We start from the raw sequence: 21938 nt of genomic DNA, 5'->3' as shown, positions 1-21938 counted from the left end.
CCTTTCCGACACCCACAAGACTTGGGAGTCCATCTGTCTGCACCTGTGCCTTCCTTAGGCCACCGACTTCAGCCTGGAGCTCAGCAGAAACCCAGCTTAGTTCCCCTCAAGTCACACCCTGGGCTCCAAGGCGCTGGAGCTGAAGCAAACGAGACCGGTGCTGCGCCCCGCGTTTGTTCCCACCCGAGACGCCATTCCTAGAAAGTCGGATTTCCCAGTCTCAGCCGCAAGCCATCAACCGCACGAGATCCCACGTAAGTCACCCTGTAGCGAGCATCACCGTCCACTCCTCCCTTCCTCCCTTCCCCGGCACACCTGGTAAACTGCCCTTTTGTAGAGCAATTTTGGGTTCACAGCGAGATTGAGGGGAAGGTGCAGGTTTCCTACACGTTCCTTCCCTTCTTCCCCTGCGGCCTCTCCTGCCACCCACACCCCACCTGAGTGCGGGACCCTTGTCGCAATGGGCGATGCTGACACATCATTGTCACCCACGGTCACCATTTATGCCAGGCTGAGCACATGTGCCATTGTGAGGATGTGTGGCAGTGGGAACCCCATTCGTCAGCGGCTGGGAGTTTGGGTGCTCTCTGCCTCTGCCTGTTACGAACAGCGCTGCTGCAGACGTTCCTGCCCGAGCTCCTGTGTGCGTGTATGTTTTCATGTCTCTTGGGGATATACCCAGGAGTGGAACGGTCAGTTTAACCTCTGGAAGAACTGCCAGACTGTTTTCTGACATGACTGCACCAGCAGCACGTGACGTTTGGGTTTCTCCACATCCTTGCCAACACTTGCTGTTATCTGGCTTTTTTAATCTAGCCGTCTGGTGGGCTTGAAGTAGTAACTCATTGTCGCTTTGATTGGCATTTCCTGATGACTCACGGCACAAAGCATTGTTTCACAGACTCCTTGGCCATCTCCGTATCTTCCTTGGAGAGATGTGAACTCATCTTTGCCCAGATTAGAACCGGGTTGTTTGTCTTTTTATTATTGAGTTATTTTATAGTCTGCATGTAAGTCCCTTCTCAGATACATGATTTGAAAATCATTTCTCCTTTTCTGTGGGCTGACTTTTCCATTTTTAAAAAATAAATTTTCTTTTTTTAAGATTGATTGATTGATTTAAGAGTCTGAGTTACAGACAGAGAGAGGGAGAGACAGAGATACTTCCATCTGTTGGTTCACTCCCCAAATGGCCAAAATGGCCAGAGCTGGGCTTGACCTGAAGCCAGGAGCCAGGAGCACCTGGACCATCCTCCTCTGCTTTCCCAGGTGCATTAGTAGGGAGTTGGATTGGAAGTGGAGCAGCCTGGACTAGAACCGGTGCTCACATGGGATGCTGGCACTACAGACACAGCACAGTGCCGGCCCCATCTTATCTAAAAAATTACTTACTTTCATCTTTTTTGAAAGGCATACACACACACACATACACACACACAAATCTTACATCTGTTGTTCACTCTGCAAATGCCTATAACAGCCAGGGCTGGGCCAGGCCAAAGCCAGAAGCCCAGAACTCAGCCTAAGTCTCCCATGTGGGTGGCAGGGACCCAGGTACTTGAGCCATCACCTGCTGCCTCCCAGGGTGCACATTGGCAGGAAGTTGGGTTGGAAGGGGAGGAGCCGGGACATGGACCAGGCACTCCAATATTGGATATGGGCATCCCAAGCAGTGGCCTTAACTGCTACTGAATAAGACCCACCCCCCAATTTTTCACTTTATGAATGGTGTCCTTTCAAACCCAAAGTCTGTATGCTTTTTAAAGTTTTATTTATTGATTTTGAATGTCAGAGTTATGATAGAGAGGGAGAGAGATACAGAGAGAGGTCTTCCATCTACTGGTTCACTCCTCAAATGGCCACAATGTCCCCAGGCTGGGCTAGCCTGAAGCCAGGATCTGGGAACTCCATCCAGGTCTCCCATGTAAGTGGCAGGGACCGAAGAACTTGAGCCGTTCTCCACTGCTTTTCCAGGAGCATTAGCAGGGAGCTGGATCGGAAGTCGCAGCCAGGACTGGAACTCGGGCTCTGTGATACGGGATGTTGGCAATGCAAGTGCGCCACAGTGCTGGCCCCCGAGTCTGCAGTTCTGGTGACATCTGCTGTATCTGTTTTCCCTTCTGTTGCTCATGATTTTGGCATCAAATGTAAGAATCATTTGTCAGATCCACAGTCATGACAGCATTGCCCCTATGTTTAAGAATTTTATTTTTTCTGGGGCTGGCACTGTGGCATAGCGGGTAAAGCCACCGCCTGCAGTGCCGGCATCTCATATGGACACTGGTTCTAGTCCTGGCTGCTCCACTTCTGATCCAGCTCTCTGCCATGGTCTGGGAAAGCAGTGGAAGATGGCCCAAGTCCTCGGGCCCCTGCACCCGTGTGAGAGACCTAGAAGAAGCTCCTGGTTCCTGGTTTCCGATTGGCTCAGCTCCAGCTGTTGCAGCCAACTGAGGAATGAACCAGCAGATGGAAGACCTCTCTCTCTCTCTCTCTCTCTCTCTCTCTCTCTTTCTGCCTCTCCTCCTCTCTCTCTGTGTAACTCTGACTTTCAAATAAATAAATCTTAAAAAAAGAGATTTATAGTTTAACTCTTACATTTAGGTCTTTAATCCATTGAAAATTAAAAAAAAATTTTTTTGGAAGGCATAGAAACAGAGAGAGGCAGAAAGAGGTCGGACCCAAAACTGCCTCAGTGCTTGGGGCTGGTGGGGAGCAGAACCAGGAGCCAGCAGTGCACTTCAGGTCTCCCATGTGGGTGGCGGGAACTCACTTACTTACTTGAGCCATCGCTGTGGGCTCCTAGGGCTGCGTAGGATAGGAAGCCAGTGTCAGGAGTAGAGGCTGGGATTTGAACCCAGGCACTCCAGTGTCGCTTGTGAGTGCTTTACTACGAGGCTAAGCTCCTGTTCCCAGTGAATCCACTTTGAGTTAACTTTTAAAAAGATTTATTTGAAAGTCAGAGTTACAGAGAGAAGAGATTTTCTATCTGTTGGTTCATTCTCCAGATGGTCGCAAAAGCAGAGGCTACGCCCAGCCAAAGCCAGGGGCCAGGAGCTTCATCTGGGTCTTCCACCTTGGTGGCCCGGGCCCAAGCCCTTGGGCCGTCTTCCCAGGCCATTAACAGGGAGCTGGATCAGAAGTGGAGCAACTGGGACATCAACCGATGCCCATATGGGATGCTGGTGTCACAGGCAGTGGCTTAACCAGCTATACCACAATGCCAGCTCCTTGAATTAATTTGTATGTGTGGTAAAGGGTAGGGATCCAGCTTCATTTTTTTAAAGATTTATTTTATTTATTTGAAAGACAGAGTTACAGAGAGAGGGAAAGAGATAGAGAGAGAGGGAGAGAGAGAGAGAGAGAGAGGTCATCCATCCACTGGTTCACTCCCCAAATGGCCACAGCAGCCAGAGCTGAGCTGATCTGAAGTCAGGAGCCAGGAGCTTCTTCCAGGTCTCCCACAAGAGTGCAGAGGCCCAAGCACTTGGGCCATTTTCCACTACTTTCCCAGGCCATAGCAGAGTGTTGGAATGGACTTGATCCGGGCCTCGAACTGGTGCCCACATGGGATGTCGGCACTGCAGGTCGGGGCTTTAACCCGCTGTGCCACAGCTCTGGCACTGAGTTTCACTCTTTTCTGTGTGGGAATCCAGTTGTTACAGCCCCATCTTTCCCTATCAGATGGTCTTGGCATCCTTGACTGTGGAGGTTTGGGTTTCTGAACTCTCAGCTTGATCTAGTGCGTTGACTATCCCGTGTCAGAACGCCCCATCTTGAGTCGTGTGGCTTTGAAAGCTAAGTTTTGAAATTGCAAGGAGTGAGTCCTCCAAACTTGTTCTTTTCAGGGCGGTCTTGGTTGACCTGGGTCCCTTGCCACGCATTCTGTCTGAATTCTGGAATCGGTTTGTCAGTCTTACAAAGAGGTCACCAGAGATTCTGATAAGGGCGGGGTCAGCCTATGGAGGCATTAGGGCAGTAGTGCCCTCTTAATCATGTTAAGCCCCTGGAGCCACGAACCATGGATGCTTTCCTGCCATTTAGATCTTGAATTTCTTGCATTGCTGTGCAGTTTTCAGAGTGTAGGTTTTGCGTTCCTTTTGTTCAGTTTATCTCTAAGTAGTGTGATCTTTTGGAAACTGGTGTTCATGGCATTTTTGAAGCGTCCATTGATTTCTGAACAAATCCTGGCCGTGTGGGGTGCGTGGGGGCGCAGCAGCAGGTGCATGGTGAGGATGGAGGAGACCACACAAACCAAGGCTGACGCTGTGCTTTCATCGTAGCTCTTCCTGGCTTCCCAGCTCCCTCCAAGTGTCACCTGAGAGGGCTGGGCAGAGGCAGGAGGGCCTTCTGTGACGTGGGGAAGAGCAGACTCGCCAGTCGGCCACCGAGGAGCTGGTCCTTCATGAGGGAAACAGCTGCCCACTCTGGGTGGCTGGGGGCCACAGCAAGACTCCAGGGAGGCCGGGGTTGGGGTGACCTGCTCCTAGCATCCTAGGGAGGCGTGGGAGGGGTCCAGCAGGGAGCAGCCTTGCTCCCTCCCCCTGAGGATTCACCCCGTCAATTTCAGCTCCCTGCTTGGTTTGGGCCTGCTCTTGTCTTGCCATCCTTCCCTCCCCCATCTCCCATCATGCATCTGTATTAGAGAAACTGACAGGCATCAGGGGCTTGGGGGCCCCTGGATGATGAAGGCCCTGCTCATCAGATTGGGCAGGGAGAAGCAGGGGTGCTGCCTCCCCCCAGAAGCCATGGGGCAGTGAGTGGGCCGATCTCTCCAGTGAATGGAGGATCAGGCTCCCGCCTGGACCCGTCCGCCAGGCCAACTGTTTCACAAGTCAGACCGGGGCCTGGGGCCGGAGACGACAGCGCCAGTCCTGGCATCTCTCTCCCTCTGCATGGAGTCTTCCTCCTCCCGGCTGTCTGGAAGGCCCCAGCAGGTTCCTCATTTCAACCATGGCTTCCCCTTGGGTGCAGGCCCCGTGGCGCCTGGGGGCAGCCCGGCGGCTCCCAGCCTCCCGTCTGTCTGACAGCCAAGTCATCTGTACCCACACCAGGGCAAACCACAGAGGACTGCCTGAGGCCCAACTGTGTGTTCAGGGCCCTGGGCCTGGTGGGGCCGCAATGCGGGAGGAGGGGAGGCCTCTGGGAGCTAGCTGCTCGGGTGCCATCCTGGAGCCAGTGCAGAGGGGAGGGCAGTATGGGCTGCAGGGCCACAGCAGGCCTGGCCGGGTCAGCACAGGTGCTCAGGGCTGGTGGTCCCAGGGGCCCACTCTTCCCTCTGATTGGCAGGGGGCTTCAGGGCAGAGCGGAGGCCAACAGTGGCTGTCAGGGATGGGCCATGGGGCTGGGGAGGGGGCGCTCTACCAGGTGAGGCTCTAGGGCACAGGGGCCAGAAGTGTGCACGGCGGCCCTGACTGCTGGGGGGAAGCCACCCACTGGCTAGCAGACCTTGGGAAAGCCACTCACGTTGCTGAACCTCAGTTGTCTCAACAGTAAAATGGGCCCATGCCCTCCCCTTGGTCTCTAAAGACTTGCAGCAGGGATGTTTGGCACTGACCCGATCAACGGGCAGGGATGCCCTGGGGCTGTCCTGTGCATCAGACCCCAGGAGCAGCCCCTGTCCCAGTTGGGACAACAAAAAAAAAAAACACTCCAGACTTTGCCAAGGGTCCCCTGGGTGCCACAGTGACCCTGTTAGGGAACTCCTGGCTTCGAGGGCTACATAGGACAGAAACACGTTCACAGATGCACTGCACTTAGGGCAGCACCTGGCCAGCAAAAACGCCATGATTCGTGTCTACCAGGTGTATCGTAGCAGGTGACAGAGGCAAAAACAAACCACAGGACAAGGACCTCACGGCTTGGCTAGCACTCTTGGTGACCGGAGAGTAGGGTCTGTGTATTTACTTAATGTAATTGAAAGGGGAGGTGGCAGCAGGTTCAGGGGCGCGGTGGGGGGGGTGGTCCTTTCATCTGCTGGTTCACTCCCAAGTGGCTACAATGGGCAGAGCTGGACCAGGCCAAAGCCAGGATCCAGCTGGGTCTGTGAGGCCGTCCAGTGGGGCTGGGGTCTGTGGGCCCCTTGGACAGAGGTAGAATGTCCTTCACACGCGAGCTGTCAGCTGTGGCTGGAAAGCCTGACTCCAGACCGACCGCCATCTCCCCCACTAACAGCTTCATGCACTGTGTGTGTGACCTCGCAGCCTGAATCACTCCTCCAGGGTGGCCGCAACCTTTCACCCAGCGCTGGCGGCGGGGGGGGAGGGGGGTGCTGAGCCCCTAAGGAGATGGACAGTCTCCAGGAGACCCCCGCTATCTCCATGACCCCCAAGCCAATCAACATACATATATGAAACCCCGCCCAGTGGGCACCCCCAATAGAATGACCCAGTGAACAGAGGGTAATGCCTTAAAAACCGCTCGGGCAGCCGCCCTCCCCTCCGTGACAGCCTGCTATGTGGACGGCAGGGGCCCAGCACGCGTGTCATCTTTCTGTGCTTCCCCAGGCTCACGAGCAGGAAGCTGGACCGTAAGTGGAGCGGCCATGCAGGAGGCGGCTTAACCTGCTGTGCCACCACGCCGGCCCTGAAACCCGGTATTTGACAAAGCCCTCACTGGCTTGCCCAGCTCCTCTCCATGATGGCGCCTGGTAACCAGCATATTGTGGGATCCACAGCCCTGGAGGGGGGTGCACGGGGCTCCGGAGACAGGGAGGGGGGAGATCCAGCCACACTTGGCTCCTGAGAGCTCACCCTCTGCTCAGGAACAGCTCACAGACTTCCAATTATTTCTCAAGGGTTCAGAGAACAGAGCCGTCGGCCAAGGCCAGGAGTTCGCGCACTCCTTCAGTCACTCGGGAAAATACTCATGGAGGAGTTGCTACAGGCGACAGGAGTCTGAACAGTCATGTAAAAGCTGGCTGGAGAGGCGGGGAAGCCCAGCACTGACTGTGGGAGCTGGGGCTGCGTGGGGTGGGGGTGGGGCACCTAAGGCCTGTGGTGTGGTCAGGGGCATAGATGGGGATCAGCTTGGGGACCCCTGGCCTTGAAGAATCGGCCTAGAGACACAGTCCAAGGCCTCTCAGGCCTCTGCAGGAGGGGGCTCTTAGGGGGTCCCCTCAAGCAGAGATAAGGTTTGAGCCCCAGGTCAGGACTCAGCAGAGGCCCCACCTGGCTGCTTGGGTTGGGCCCTGGTCCTGACTCACCTCCTGCCTCAGTCTTTCCATCTGGGAAATGGGGGGGCCCCACCTGGGCATAATTAGATGTTGCCTTTAATTGCTTTGAACTCTGCGGCTGTCAGACAGCTCCGATGGGAGCAAGCCCAAGGCCTGACCGTCCAGCACACAGTAACCCGGGGGCCCCCGACAGGGACGGGGCGGGGCCAGGGAGCCGGAAGTCAAGCCTGAGTGAGCACCTCCTGGCCTCCACCTTGGCCATCACCTCTTTTATGGTTCTGTGCTCCCGCCCACAGAGCCACACCCCCTGCATGGGGCCACACCCACTGGATTGCAAAAGCTACCTGGGCCGGTGGTGGCCATGGCCATGGGGGATCAGCTGACCATGTCACTGTCCTGTGCGAGCCATGGCAGCCCCGTCTGCCGTCACACTGCAGTCCCCCGGGCACAGGCACCCTGTGGCTGCCCAGGGAATTAGGAAAACATGAACTCATCTTCTGACCCTGCCTATCCTTTGGCCCAGGGCCCTGGAGAGGGGGAAGGGCCACGAGGAGCCGAGTGAGTCTGCAGGATGGGCCAGGGCTCCTGTCCAGCACACAGAACGGCCTGGGGGCTCGGCTCACTCCGTCCTGTCGCCCACTGCTGTGCCACCCTGGGCAGGTCCCCTTCCTGTGGGCCCCCTGTTCGCATTGAGCCTCCCCGCCCCAGGGAGGTTGTGAGGAGCTAATGTGATGGTGAAGATAAAAGCTGAGAGAAAAGAAGAAAGCTCTGGGCGGGCCTAAGTGGCTGTTATTGTCCCTGTTGTGAATATTGGCTCCTTGCCAACCCCACCCAGATCAGAGCCATGTGGGCAGGTGCTCAGCCCTCCCGGGAAGCCCCAGAGGCGCAGCCCTGGGCCCCGCGTGTACCCCAAAACTCTCTTTCAGAGCTCCTTAGAGATCCAGAGCCTCCTCCGTCTCCCCACCCGCCCCAGTGTCCCAGCACAGCCCCCTGGGGTGGAGGAGCGAGGGCAGAGGGGTCTTGGCCTCTCTGTGGGGGGTGGGTCCCTCTGGGCACTGTTGGGGTCACCTGGGAGCACACATGCCCAAAGACACACAGACCAGCACGGGAGCACTCACACCCAGATGTTGATCGCACGCACGCGTACACACGCACACCCACACGCACACTGGGGCCAATTCCACATTGCCTGCTTCCATTGGGAGGCAGCAGGGTAGGCAGGGAGATGTTGCCTGGGTGGCGGCGGCTGCGACCGTCCTCAGAAAACTCCCAGCGCGGCAGCCAACACCACACGGCGGCCAGCCTCCGAGAGCAGAGGCGACAGGCCCTCTGGGGCCCTTTCCAGTGCAGACCTGCTCCCCGTCTGCAGAACCGACTTCTGATTAATCTGTGATTGAAACTGTAATTACGCGCTCGCCGTGTCAGCAAGCCGAGACGCGGCGAGGGCGGGCAGGTCTGCCTGGAAGCGTGACCACGCGGGCGCCTTCCCCGCGTGTGTGCACGCACCCCTGGCTCTCTGCCTCTCTCCGTCCGCAGAGCCCGGCTGGGAGACGCGTGGTGCCCTGTGTTCCTGCGGTGACAGCGGCCCTCACTAAGCCACAGCCTGTGAGGCCAGTCCAGCAGGGGACTGGGACCTCAGAGGCTGCCCTCGCCTGTGCCTTGCCTGGCGGCCACCTTCCCAGACTGCCCATCCCTGAGGCCTTCCTCAGCACCCCGACTGACCCAGCGCCAGGATCCCTCCATCCGTGTCTGTGTGCAGCTCCCCAGCCTTCACCGGCCCCCCATCACGCTCCAGCTCCGGTGCAAATGCTCTGTGTTCTGGTCCCTTTTAATCTTTTTTATTTTATTATTTTTTTTAAAGATCTATTTATTAATTTGGAAGGCAGAGTGAGAGTGGCAGAGAGACAGGGAGAGACAGAGAGAGAGAGAGAGAGACAGGGAGACAGAGAGAGACAAAGAGACAGAGAGAGACAGAGAAAGGGAGATCTTCCATCTGTTGGTTTACTCTTTGGTGGTTACAGTGGCTGCCAGGCTAAAGCCAGGAACCTGGAACTCCATCTGGGTCTCCCATGTGGGTGGCAGGGGCCCAAGGACTTGGGCCACCCTTGGCTGCCTTCCCAGGTGCATTCGCAGGGAGCTGGATTGGAAGCAGAGCAGCTGGGATTTGAACCACTGCTCCGATATGGGATGCTGGCTTAGTAGCTGGCAGCTTCTCACGGTGCCAGGACGCCAGCCCTGCACTGGATCTTTGAAAATCATTTAAATCCCAAGTGCAGTAATGTATTAGGACTAGCTTCACAAATGAGGATGCTGTTGGCCCATGGAGCCCAGGGTGTCACCAGCCAAGAGGTTGGGAGCAGGTCTGACTCCAGACTGCCAGCCCCTCGCCCCCTTTTCCTGTGCAGTGAGACGGGGCCAGGGGGCTGACAGAACCCTGGGTGAGACCTTGCAGGGAGAGGAGCTCAGGAATTCATCCACCAACGAGAACTGGAGAGAAGGTCGGAAGAGCAGGACTGAGGGCAGGCGCTGTGGCACAGGGGGCTAAGCCTCTGCCTGGGTACCGGCATCCCATATGGGCTCCAGTTTGTGTCCCAGCTGCTCCTCTTCCGATCCAGCTCTCTGCTATGGCCTGGGAAAGCAGTGCAAGATGACACAAGTATTTGCGCCCCTGCACCCACGTGAGAGACCCAAAAGAAGCTTCTGGCTCCTGTTTTCAGATCGGTCCAGCTCTAGCCATTAAGGCCACCTGGGGAGTGAACCAGTGGATGGATGACCCTTCTCTCTGCCTCTCCCTCTCACTATCTGTAACTCTATCTTTCAAATAAGTAAATAAATAAATAAAAGAAGAAGAAGAAGAGCAGGACTGGCTAAGCGACACAAGCTTGCCAGGCTCTGTGCTGACGGTTGGGTCAGGCCCTGCTTCCCCAGAGGGCTGCACCTGGGGCGCACCTGCTGAGACGTCTGGACATCTGTGAGGGTCTCTGATGCACCCAGGCCACTTCTTTACTACATAATGGGGTCTAAGGTGGATAACTGAGGGACCGATAACCCCAGCGGGGAGGGCAGGAAGGTGTGTGTGTGTGTGTGTGCACCTGTAAGTGTGTGGGACAGCAGAGATGGAGGGTCGCAAAGCCAGCTGGCAGCTGAGCTGTGCTGAGACCCAGGGCCCCTAACTTCCTCCTCTGTGCCCAGACACGGGGGATCCCCGGCCCCGGGCTGGCCATGGTGGAGACAGCTTTGGTGGACTGCTCGGAGCACTTGGCCTAACCACGTGGCATCTGCAGTTGGACCCTGCGGCCACAGTCACACGCTTCTCATTGCCCTCCAGGGCCATAGGGAGGAGCCGGGGCTGGAAGGCCTCCATTGTAGGCAAAGGGCACTCAGGTACAGAGGGGAGGGGAAGGGTTTTGGAGCAAGACCTGGGTTCAAATCCTGACTCAACCACATTCTGCCAGTATGCTCTGGAGTACAGCACGTTTTCTGAGCCTCACTCCCTTGATGTGTAAAGTGGGGAGAGGAGGGCCTGCACCCCAGGGTTCCTGGGGGGTGGGGAGACAAAGGAAGAAGAATGTGAAATCCTGAAAGGGTTCCTAAGTCCCCTGTGAGGGCAGGTGGACCACCCGGGTCATTCCATCAGCCCCAGGACTTCTGAGTGCACGCCAGACTTCCACGCCAGGCTGGCTTTTGGTCTGGAAACAGTGGGCCCCTCCCCAAGGCCTCAGGTCCCCACTCCACACCCCACACGGATCTCAGCTACTCACCAGCCCTGGCACATGCAGCCAGCTCCCTGGTGCCCTCACCCGACGTGACTGAAGGCTCAAGGCAGTCCCTTTCCGCGAGGGACTCAGCTTTGTGACAAACTGCCTGCATGCCAATGTCCCCTTCCTTGGCTTACTCATTCATCCATTCATTCATTCACGGACTCACGCATTCAGCAAGCAGGGACCAGAGGCAGAGCAGGGCTATGGCAGGGAGGAGTGCTGGGCTGTTTGGCAGGAAGTGGCCAGGGAAGGGAGCGCCAGACGTGGGCCTGCAGCGAGTGCCGGACACCCGCCTGCACCTTCTGCTGTGCCCTCCGGGTCCTTCCAGCCGCCCTGACCGGCCACTGACCCACTCAGGGCCCTAGGGCTTGGGTGGAGGCTCACTCCCCCATCCCCTCACAGGGGGTGGGTTGCTGCCAGTAGTGAGGAAAGGGTCTCCCACCCCCATCAGGCCTCCCAAACCAAGCCCTCTCCCGCTCACAGGGCAAGGACCCTCTGGCCATCACCCCTGTGCCCAGGAGAGGGGAGTGACCTGCCTGAGGCCACAGAGCCGGGGCGTGGCAGAGGCTGGGGCCCAGGTCCAGGGTGTGTCAGGGACACGGCTCTGTCTCCATGGAGGTGCAGGTGGCCTGCAGCCAGCCTGTGGGGCAGGGCCCCAGGTGGAGGGAGTGATCGGCCTGGGCAGGGAGCCCCATGACCCTGGCAGGGCGGGGGAGTGGAGGAGACCCCCTAGTGACGCTGGGCCAGGCACTTCCCCGGTCTGGTCTCCAGGTTCCTCTTCTGCACTGTGGGAACAGCAGCGCTGTCCCTTCCTCCTGGGGGTGTCGCAGGCCCACGCAGTGACCGCGTTGAGAAGTAAGGGACACGCACACAGTCTGCCGTGCAGCTGGGGCCTCCACACCTCACCGGGGAGGGCTCAGCCCCCTTGCACGACTGGCCTGACCCCCACCGGCAGGGGATGGGCCAGGTGCCCTGCCCCAGACCTCCTCCTCCCAAATGCCGGCCTCAGGAAGCTCGGCCCCTCCCTCCCCTCCCAGGCGAGGGCCTGTGCCCCAGCGTGGGGCTGATGCTGCCCGCCTACAGGAGCTGGGCTAGGTGCTCAGGCCCCAGGTCACCTTCCACACCTGCTCACCTGTTCTGAGGTCACATGGGGGAGAACAGTCTCTCCATGGCCATCCAGTAGCAAGGCTGTGCCCAGGGCCTGGCTTGGCATTCCGGCACTTGCCCATCAACTCAGGGACTTTTTAAGCATTTTATTAATTTAATTCATTTATCTGAAAGGCAGAGAGAAAGAGAGAGAGAGAGAGATAGAGAGAGAGAGTGAGAGAGAGAATCTTCTATCTCTTCCCCCAAAATGCCCACAACAGAGCTTGGAACTCATTCCGGCTCTCCCACGTGGGTGGCAGGAACCCAAGTACTTGAGCCATCACCTGCTGCCTCCCGGGGTGTGCATTAGGAGGAAGCTGGATTGGAAGCGGAGCTGCGACTCAAGCCCACGTGTTCTGTTGTGGGACACCGGTGTCCCAAGCGTCATCTTAACCCCTACACCACGACACCTGCTGCCAACTCAGGGGCTTCAGCAAGCCTCGGAGAGGGAGAAGGCAAGATGGGCCTCTTGGAGTGCAACACCGAGCAGAGAAGAGACCCACCACTGAAATGCCTTCCTGGGCTGTGGGATTCCCGGTGGGAGGTGGTTGGAAGCCAGGAAGGTTTCCTGGAGGAGGCAATAGCCAGGCTTGGGGACGCTGTGATGGGAAGTGGCGAGGAGGGGTAGAAAGGAAGGACAAGAAATGGGAGAGGAGGTGGGAGGGGTCTGTGTGCTGCCAGCAGCTGCCGGCTTCCTTTCCCCCCTAGGAATCCCTGGGGTGGCCTCCAGGGCAAGGACTCACCCAGGTGCCGCCCTCCTAACAAGGCCCTTGCTCCATGCTCTCCACTAGGAGTGATGGGCACCTCACTGCTTCCTGCTGAGGTGGGCGTTCCGTAGCCAGGGACACAGGGGCTGAGAGGCTGCTGCTGCTCCCTGTAGTGGCTGGGCACAAGCAAGGCGGCCGGGGTGGGTGGCAGGTGCACCTCCAGCCTCCGACTATGGACAGAGCCGACCCAGTCCCCTGGCTGTTCATGGAAAACCCACTGACTGCCCGGTGTCCTGCAGGCTGTGTCCAGCCGAGCGAGGACATGGGGCAGGTCCATCACTGTGAGGCATAGGGCTCCAGGGGCCCCTCAGCCCCCTGGCGACCTCCCCCCCCCGCCCCGCCACCGCCAGCACCAGGGAACATAGGCTTCTACAGGGTTCCTGCCCTGCTCTGTGGGAGCCTAGACCCTGCCATCTCTACCATGTCCTTTAGGGGTGTGATGGGGCATTCTTGAGGCTCTCACAATAGCCCTCTGGGTAAGTTTGAAAATCCTTAGCCATGCTGCACCCATTTCACAGATGAGGCACAGGTGGGCTGCGCTCTTGCCATCACCCAGTTAGTGCAGTTAGGTGCAGGGCCCGAGGCTGCTTCCCAGGCTCATCCAGATAGGCTGGAGGTTGCCATGGAAACCTGGCCCCGCCTCAGCCGCCCCGACCGAGCCTGGCTGCCTCTCCCCATAAAAGCTAAATTTACTCTTTTAACAAGTCCCGCACTGCCTTAAACACAATGGAATGCTTGGGAAGGGGGAATGCCTTGTCATCCAGGGCCAGGGAGTCAGGACTGCCGCCTGGGGCCCAGCAGTGTCTCCTGACCTGAGGAAGAGGCGTCCCCACACTGGTGCCAGCCCTTTGGAAGGCGGGGCCCGGAGCGCCCACGGGCGGGCAGGATGCCCGCGGTCCACGTCGGGCTGGCGCAGGGACTCAGCGTCTTCTCCGACGTAGGGGACCCACTCGGTGCCTGGATGCTCACCGAAGGTACTCTCTGGGGCCCGGCTCTCCTGGGAGCCCGCCCCCTGCCTCCCTCCCTCTCCCCCATCTCCCAGCGCCAGCAGGTGCAAAGGCGCCATCTTGGCTTCCAGCGCCAATGGCCCCGCGCATCCTCCCAGCCTCTCAGAAGCCCAGCTCTGCTTGCCGCTCAGTAGGCTTCCTCTGCTGCTGTCTCTTGACTTCCGGGCTTCTCGCCTTTGTTCCCCGGAGGCTGCTTTGTCACCAGCATCTTAGGCCTTGCCATGTGGCTGACAGTTACCACTTACCAGTCAGTAGCTGCTGCTGCTGCTTCTCCTCCTCCTCCTTTTTCTTCTCTTCCTCCTCCTCCTCCTTTTTTGCTTTTTAAAGATTTATTGATTTATTTGAAAACATTACACAGAGAGAGACAGGGAGAGAGATCTTCCATCTGCTGGTTCGCTCACCAGGTGGCCGCAGCAGCTAGGGCTGGGCCAGGCAAAAGCCACGAAGGAGCTTCATCTGGGTCTCCCAAGTGCTTGGACCATCTGCCACTGCTTTCCCAGGTGCAATAGCAGGGAACTGGATCAGAAGAGGAGCAGCCAGGACACGGACTGGTGCGTCACAGGCGGAGGCTGAACCCGCTACGTCACAGTGCCTGCGCAGAACCTCCCCCCACCCCATTTCTTAAGTGCTCACTGGGTACGGTACACTTACACTCCCTCCTTTCATGTTCACAACAGCACACCCAGATCTTCTCCATGACGAAACAGCCTCAGAGAGGCTCACGCATTAGTGAGATACATCAGGCTTCAAATCAGGCAGTGGGCTCCAAAGCCCATTCTCTTCCCAAGTCTTACATGCCATGAAGCCTTATCAAACTCACAGTGGATGCCTGGGATTTGTAGCACCTTTACTTTTTGTATAACAAGAAAGTCTTTTTTTTTTTTTTTTTTTTTGACAGGGAGAGTGGGCAGTGAGAGAGAGAGAGACAGAGAGAAAGGTCTTCCTTTGCCGTTGGTTCACCTGCTCCAAGGGCCACTGTGGCTGGTGCGCTGCGGCCGGCGCATCACACTGATCCGAAGCCAGGAGCCAGGTGCTTCTCTTGGTCTCCCATGCAGGTGCAGGGCCCAAGGACTTGGGCCATCCTCCACTGCACTCCCGGGCCACAGCAGAGAGATGGCCTGGAAGAGGGGCAACCGGGACAGAATCTGGTGCCCCGACCGGGACTAGAACCCGGGGTGCCGGCACCACAGGCGGAGGATTAGCCTAGTGAGCTGTGGTGCCGGCCAACAAGAAAGTCTTTATGTTCACATCTGCACTCTTAGTTACATACTATCTGTTACCACTCACATGATGCATGGACACACAGATGCCAACATACACAGGTACCAAACCATGCACACTGCTGTACAGGATAAATTTCGGTACCTTTAAATGTGATTATCTTTTTATGCCCTGACTTTTTCTTTTAAAGATTTATTTTGTTTATTTGAAAGACAGAGTTACAGAGAGAAGTAGAGACAGAGAGAGAGAGGAGGTCTTTCATCCGTTGGTTCACTCCCCAGATGGCCACAACGACCAGAGCTGCGTCGATCCGAAGCCAGAAGCCAGGAATCTCTTCCAGGTCTCCCACGTGGGTGCAGGGGCCCAAGGACTTAGACCATCTTCTACTGCTTTCCAAGGTCATAGCAGAGAGCTGGATTGGAAATGAAGCAGCTGGGACTAGAACCGGTGCCCATATGGGATGCCGGCACTTCAGGCCAGGGCTTTAACCCACTGCACCACAGTGCCGGCCACATGCCCTGACTTTTATATCAGATTTCCTCTTTGTACTCGAGTGTCTCAATATTTTATCCCGTCCTGTTTTCCAGTTCACTAATTCTCTGTTACTTCGAATCTGTCTCAAACTCATTCATGGCATTGTTCATTACGATTACTGTATTTTTTAATTTTAGAATTTTTATTGGACAACTTAAGAAAATTTCCAGTTCCCTTTAAATTCTCTATCTTCTCTACTTTTTAGTGACATGTGAAGGGGCTGGCATGTGGCACAACACTTGGGTTGCCACTTGGGGCACCCACATGCAGTATCACAGTGCCCGATTTAAGTCCCAGCTGCTCTGCTTCCAATCCAGCTTCCTGCTGATACACTCTCTAGGAGGCAACAGATGATGGCTCAAGTATCTGAGTCCCTGCCATCCATGTGGGAGACCTGGGTTGGCTTCTGGGCTCTTGGCTTTGACCTGGCCCAGCCCCTGCTGTTGCAGGCGTTTGAGTAGAGAACCAGTGGGTAGACGATCTTTCTCTCTCAAATAAAATTAAAATAACTAAAAATTGAAAACCATTAACTGGAAACCATTTTAAAGTATGTGATTTTATTTTTAAATGTTTGTTTATTTATTTGAAAGGGAGAGAGAGAGAGATCTTTTTTCTGCTGGTTCACTTGCCAAATGCCAGCAGTAGCCTGGCTGGGTCAGGCTGAAGCCAGGAGCCCTGAACTCAGTCTGGGTCTCCTGTGTGGTTGGCGGGGACCCAGACCCTTAAGCTGTCACTTGCTGCATCAACAGGAAGCTGGGTTGGAAGTAGAGCCAGAACTCGAACCCAGGATCTCTGATAAGAGATGTGGCGTCTGGAGCAGCAGCGCTGCACGCATCTTTCCTCCTCCTCTGTCTCTTCTCCCCCTCCCGCCCCTCTCCTGCTCCCCCTCCCCTCCCCCCTTACTCTTCCTCCCCTCCCTTCTCCTGTTCCCCCCTCCTCCCCTCTCCCCTTATTCCTCTTCCTTCTCCCCCCTTCTTCTCCCCTCCCCCTCCCCCTTACTCCTCCTCCCCCTCTCTCCCTTCTCCTGCTCCCCCTCCCTCCCTCCTCCTCTTCCCCTCCCCATCCTGTATTCCTCCTCCTCCTCCTCCTCCCGTTCTTCCCCTTGTGAGAAATGGACCAAACCTTGCATTCCTCTCTGATTCCTCCCTTTCCAGGACCCTGGTCCCCACACAGTGCCTCAATGCCTTCAGTCCATGCATTTTATCTCCCCTCATTTTTTTTTAAGATTTATTTTATTTATCTGATAGAGTTACAGAGAGAGGTAGAGACACAGAGAGAGGTCTTCCATCTGCTGGTTCTCTCCTCAAATAACCGCAATGGCTGGAGCTGAGCCGGTCTGAAGCCAGGAGCCAGGAGCTTCTTCTGGCTCTCCCACGTGGGTGCAGGGTCCCAAGGACTTGGGCCATCTTCCACTGCTTTCCCAGGCCTTAGCAGAGAGCTGGATTGGAAATGGAGCAGCCAGGACTAGAACCGGTGCCCATATGGGATGCCGGCACTGCATGCAGACCAGAGTGTTAACCCACTGCACCACAGCGCTGCCCCCCTCCCCATTTATTCTTGTGAAAGTTGGTCTGATAGATGAGGACCCTTCGGAAAGCTCATGGCCAAAGGAACTAAAAATGAAGTCTATTTGGGTGTAAAACCTTTTAAAATCTTGCACAGGCGGGGGGGGGGGGTCTTCAAAACATTCATGAAAACCCTGTGCTATGAAGCAGCTATGTATGGGTCTCACAGTATTTTTGTACCCAAATAGACTTGTCTTTCAGTTCCATCTTCCACAAACTCCCTGAGGTGCCTCCGTAGGCCCTGGTCCATGACAGCAAGAAGCGGACACCTGTGCAGTCCTAAGGACTTGGCCCTGCCAGGATCCAGTCCCAGCTGACAGCTCCAGCTCTACCATGCCAGGACCAGGGTCTCTGCCCTGGGCACCTGCTCACCCTCCTGGCGGGGCTCCACTCCTGTCCAGTGAAGTCTGTGGCCTGGAAGCTGCTTCTAGAATGGCTACCCAGAGTCCAGGCTGGGCAGGATGGTGGGGGCCTGGGTTTGCAGACCCCCCTGCCAGGCCTGGCTCTCCCTGCTGACCAGCTTCCCCCACCAAGCACAGCTCCCGAACGCCCTACTGCGCCACGCCAAGCTCCGCGTTCGGTGCTTAGCAGCCGGCGTCTCATTTCTTCCTGCAGGCACGCTGGCCGATGAGCAGTTAACGTTCGTTTTACAGATGAGGGAGTGAGAGTCCCGGGGGGCCGGTCAGAATCCGTGCCCACCGCATCTGTGGACGTCTGAGCTGGCGCTCACGCCAGACCGAGCAGCACAAGAGTGGAGAGCGTGGCTCCGTGTGCATCTCTGCCTTCCTCCCGTGCCTGTGCCTGGCTCGAAATAGGAAGCTGGGAACAAAGCTAGAAGAAATAAACGGAGCTTCGGGTCCCTGATAGCCAAAGCTACAGAGTCTTCACCCGGAGTCCTTGGTGGTCCCTGCTCGCAGCCCTGCCGGTGCCGGAAGGCGCTGGTCCAACAGACACCTGGCACCTGCCACACACTGAGCTTCCGGCTGAGCTCCCTTCAGAAGGGGGCAATTTTGGCAATTTTGGGCTGACTTGGTGCCCTTGGCCAGGGTCTAGGGACCCATCAGGAGCTGAGGAGTAGACTCGAGAGGCCGGGCAAGGAGAGTACAGGTCTACAAGCGCATGATTGCTTTCTTAGGGGAAGGAGCTGTGCGTGGTGTCCCTCAGGGTCTCACAGAGGGCTGGGACCTCCCAAAGGTCAGATGACCTGGGCCTGGGCATCACTTGCCTGGTCTGCCCCCCAACAGGCCTCCCTCTGTGCAGAGGGGCTTCCGGAACCACCCACAGTTTCTTGGGGTGGCAGAAGTGGCCGGGATGTGAAGGGAGACCCTCTGCCACACCCTGAGCAGGAGGCCGTGGGTGCTCCAGCAAGCTCTGCATGGCTGGGGAGGGGGTGCCAGCGCTGGTGGTCTCAGCCTTGCCCCGTCTGGCCCACTCAGGGAAAGCCGCCCCACCGGCTGGGCGGAATATTTGTGCAGCTCCTGTTTCTGGGGCAGGATGAGGTTCCCAGGCCCAGCTGGGAGCTTTCAGGTGAGGACCCTGAGCCCCTGATGGGGTGGGGGTGGGGCGAGAAGGAGCCCCAGTCTCCTGGTCAGGCTGCTTGGCCCTGCCCCACCTAGCCTGGGGGCCCCCAGCAGGTTCTTGTTCAGCCGAGGGGTCAGTGAGACCACCTACGAGACATCACCTCCTGCCACTACGGAGCTCCTCTTCTCATTTCTAAATGAATTATTTATTTTTCATTTTATTCAAAAGAGGGAGAGAGAAAGAGAGAGAGAGAGAGGTCTTCCATCTGCTGGTTTACCCTCCCAAATGCCCATGACAGCTGTGGTTGGGTCAGGCGGAAGCCAGGAGCCCTGAGCTTCATCCAGATCTCCCACTTAGCCCACAGGGACCCAATTACTTGTGCCATGGCCAGCTGCCTCACAGGCGAGCAGCAGAAGGAAGTTGGGGTGGGGAGCAGAGCTGGGCCTCGAACCCGGACACTGCAGAAATGGGATTTGGGTGTCCTAGGTGGCGCCTTAGCTGCCTGCAGAGCCCGAGGCTCCTGTCTCTTCCCGACTGTGCCATTTCTCACGCACAGACTGCTCGCCGTTCTTGGTTCCTCACTCGCGCCCCACGCATAGGCGCTGTCTCCCACGCTGGGGGCTCCTGCAAACCTGGGGCCTGACCTTGACCCCTGGGACCGCCTCACCGAGGTGACCCGGTGGCTTCCTGGCTCCGGCTTTCTCAGCATTGTTCCGCGTGTTCAGCCCTGACAAGGTCATTTCCTACACGGACCCTGCTGACCTCACCAGCCCACGGCCAGCCAGCCCCAGGCCTCCGCCAGCCCAGAGTCCTGACCCTCCTTGCTGCCCTGGGGGCTGGGGGCAGACTGATTGGGAGGGCGGTCCCAGAGACAGGCACCCCAACAGAGTGGCTGGGTCATGGGTGCAGGTGGCCGGAGACAGGTGATATTTAAAATACCTGGCACTTAGCACCAACCCTTGAGCATCCGGCCCCTCTGCTGTCCGGCTTTAACCCTTTAGGTACTAGACATGGCCAACTCACAGGTGGACGCTGGGGCTGTGACACAGGGCATGAGGCATAGCTATTTAGCCATTGCTGCTGGGGCGTGCAGAGCTGGTCAAGTGTATACACACTTAGCAAGTAGAACCGGCTGCCTGGCGAGCCCTGAGGAGCTGATGGTGGACGGCAGGGGAGCTTGAGGTGGGGGCAGGGACAGGGCTTGTGAGAGAAAAAAAAGGGGACCAAGCCCTTGGGCCATCCTCTGCTGCTTTCCCAGGAGCATTAGCAGGGAGCTGGTTTGGAAGTGGAGCAATCGGGTCTTGCACTGGCGCCCATATGTGACGTCATTGCTGCAAGTGGCAGCTTAGCCTGCTATGCCACAGCACCGGCCCCGCAGTGTGATATTTCTTAACAGTGTTTTTGGGGGTATTGTTATTGACACACAAAATAAATGCACACATTTAGGGTGTACAGTGCGACGCTTTTTGAAATAAAGATTTCTGTATCGGAAAGCCAGAGTGTCAGAGAGAGCGGGGAAGCTCTTCCGTCTGCTGGTTCTCCCTCCACGTGCGTGCGGCCATGGTGCTGGGGCAGGCTGAAGCCCGGAGCCTGGAACTCCAGCCAGGTCCCCCAGGTGGGTGGCAGGGACCCAAGGACTTGGGCCATCATCTGTTGCCCTCCTAGGGAGCTGGGTCAGCAGCATCTGGCACTCAGATGGGACAGAGACGTTGCAAGCAGCGGCTTAACCCACTGTGCCACACCCCCCGGGACACGGTTTGCCCTGTGTACGCCCGCGAAATCATGACCACAATTAAGATAACAAACAACTCCGCCATCCCCCAAAGTCTCCTTAGATCCTTTGGTGAGCTCTCCTGGCCGTCTCCTTTCCAGAGCTGTGTGTAGCAGGAGTGTGGCTTGAGCGGCCGCTGCTTTTCCCGTCACCATCCGCCCTTTGCAAAGGAGAAATTGAGAGCCACAGAGGGTGCAGTGGCTTCGGGCAGTGGCACCACACGGCCTGGGGTGCGTGGAGCCAGGAGTGTGGCCTCCTGACCACAGCTCCACACTGCCCCTTGCGCAGGTTCAGGAGCCTGAGCGTAGCGAGGACTGGGTCTCCTCTGGATTCGCTGTCCCCTGTCTCAGAGGCCAGGGCAAGGCAAGGAAGCTTTGGGGAGAGGGAACAGAAACCCCCAGGCTGTGAAGCTGAGGGGCGCGTGGGGTGTCCTGGCCAGGCTGGCCTCTGCTGCTGCCCGCTGTGGGCGGTGGGCGGTGGGCAGTGAGCAGGCCTGGGGTCCGCATCAGGGCAAGGCCCCTGGGAACCCATTCCCACCGCTGCTGAGGGCTCTGTTGCCTGCAGCACAGCCACATCTGACCCTGGCGGCCACGGTGGCCCCTGCAGGTCTTTTGGCCACTCGCAGAGCAAGCCTCGGGGACCAGTCCCCCTCAGCAGCCAGCCCGGGAGCAGCTGAGGCCAGGCCAGGCCAGGGAGACGACATGGCTGGGCAGGCCTCGGTCCCTGGACCAGCCCAGCGTGGTCATCTGGAGCCCCAGGGCAGTCAGCCCAGGCCCGGGCTGGGGTGGGCACCAAGGCCCCTGCTGGAGACCCCTGAACGGCTCCCTAACTCGTGCTTGGGAGCTGAGCTCACAGGAGGGATCCTGTGGGTGCCTCTCCAGGGCTCACTCAGGGAAGTGGTGTCTGGGGAGGCCAACTTGGAGCAAGCCTTGGGGAGTGCTTGGGGTTCAAGGCTCCGTGTCCCCAACGGCTGTGCAGAGAGCATGGAGCTGCCCACGCCCGTCAGCTAAAGCCCTGGGACAATACACAGTGCCAGGAGGGTGGCAGTTACAATCTCCGTGTGGCGGTGGGTGGCCCGAGGCTGCAGGGCTGGGGACCAGCTAGTAGCAAAAGAGCCTGGAAATCACATTCCCAGCCTGGTGATGCTGCCACAGCTCTGCCCCGGGCTCGCTGTGCTGCGCTGAGCAGCTTGCTGTCCTTCTCTGGGCACCTTTTCCCTGGGCTGTGAAATGGTTGACTCCAGTGGTCCAGGATTCTGTCTCTTCTGCCCCGCCCCGATTCCTTAAGCTTCCTGGGCTCCCGGGCCCCCTGCAGGGTGGAGTCGGCCCTCGCCCAGCCTCCCAGGGAGCCCCAGGTGTGGGGAGAGAGTGTATGAAGCAGGGTGCTGCGCAGGCCCCGGGCTAGCCAGTGACAGGAAGGCAGCGGATCATGGCACAGGGAGCGATTTTACTGGAAAGATGAAAGGAAATTGTAT

General features: G+C 57.6%; 1 non-coding gene across 1 annotated transcript; it reads right to left on the bottom strand.

The window, feature by feature from the left end:
* Nucleotides 1-200: 200 nt before the first annotated feature.
* Nucleotides 201-270, bottom strand: LOC133767360 (small nucleolar RNA SNORD30). The gene has a single exon (XR_009866847.1). It is a non-coding gene; the product is annotated as a small nucleolar RNA SNORD30 (small nucleolar RNA).
* Nucleotides 271-21938: the final 21668 nt, after the last annotated feature.

The sequence above is a fragment of the Lepus europaeus genome, chromosome 9 (genome assembly GCF_033115175.1).
Source record: "Lepus europaeus isolate LE1 chromosome 9, mLepTim1.pri, whole genome shotgun sequence".
Taxonomy (NCBI): domain Eukaryota; kingdom Metazoa; phylum Chordata; class Mammalia; order Lagomorpha; family Leporidae; genus Lepus; species Lepus europaeus.
This window is presented reverse-complemented; position numbering and strand designations above follow the sequence as displayed.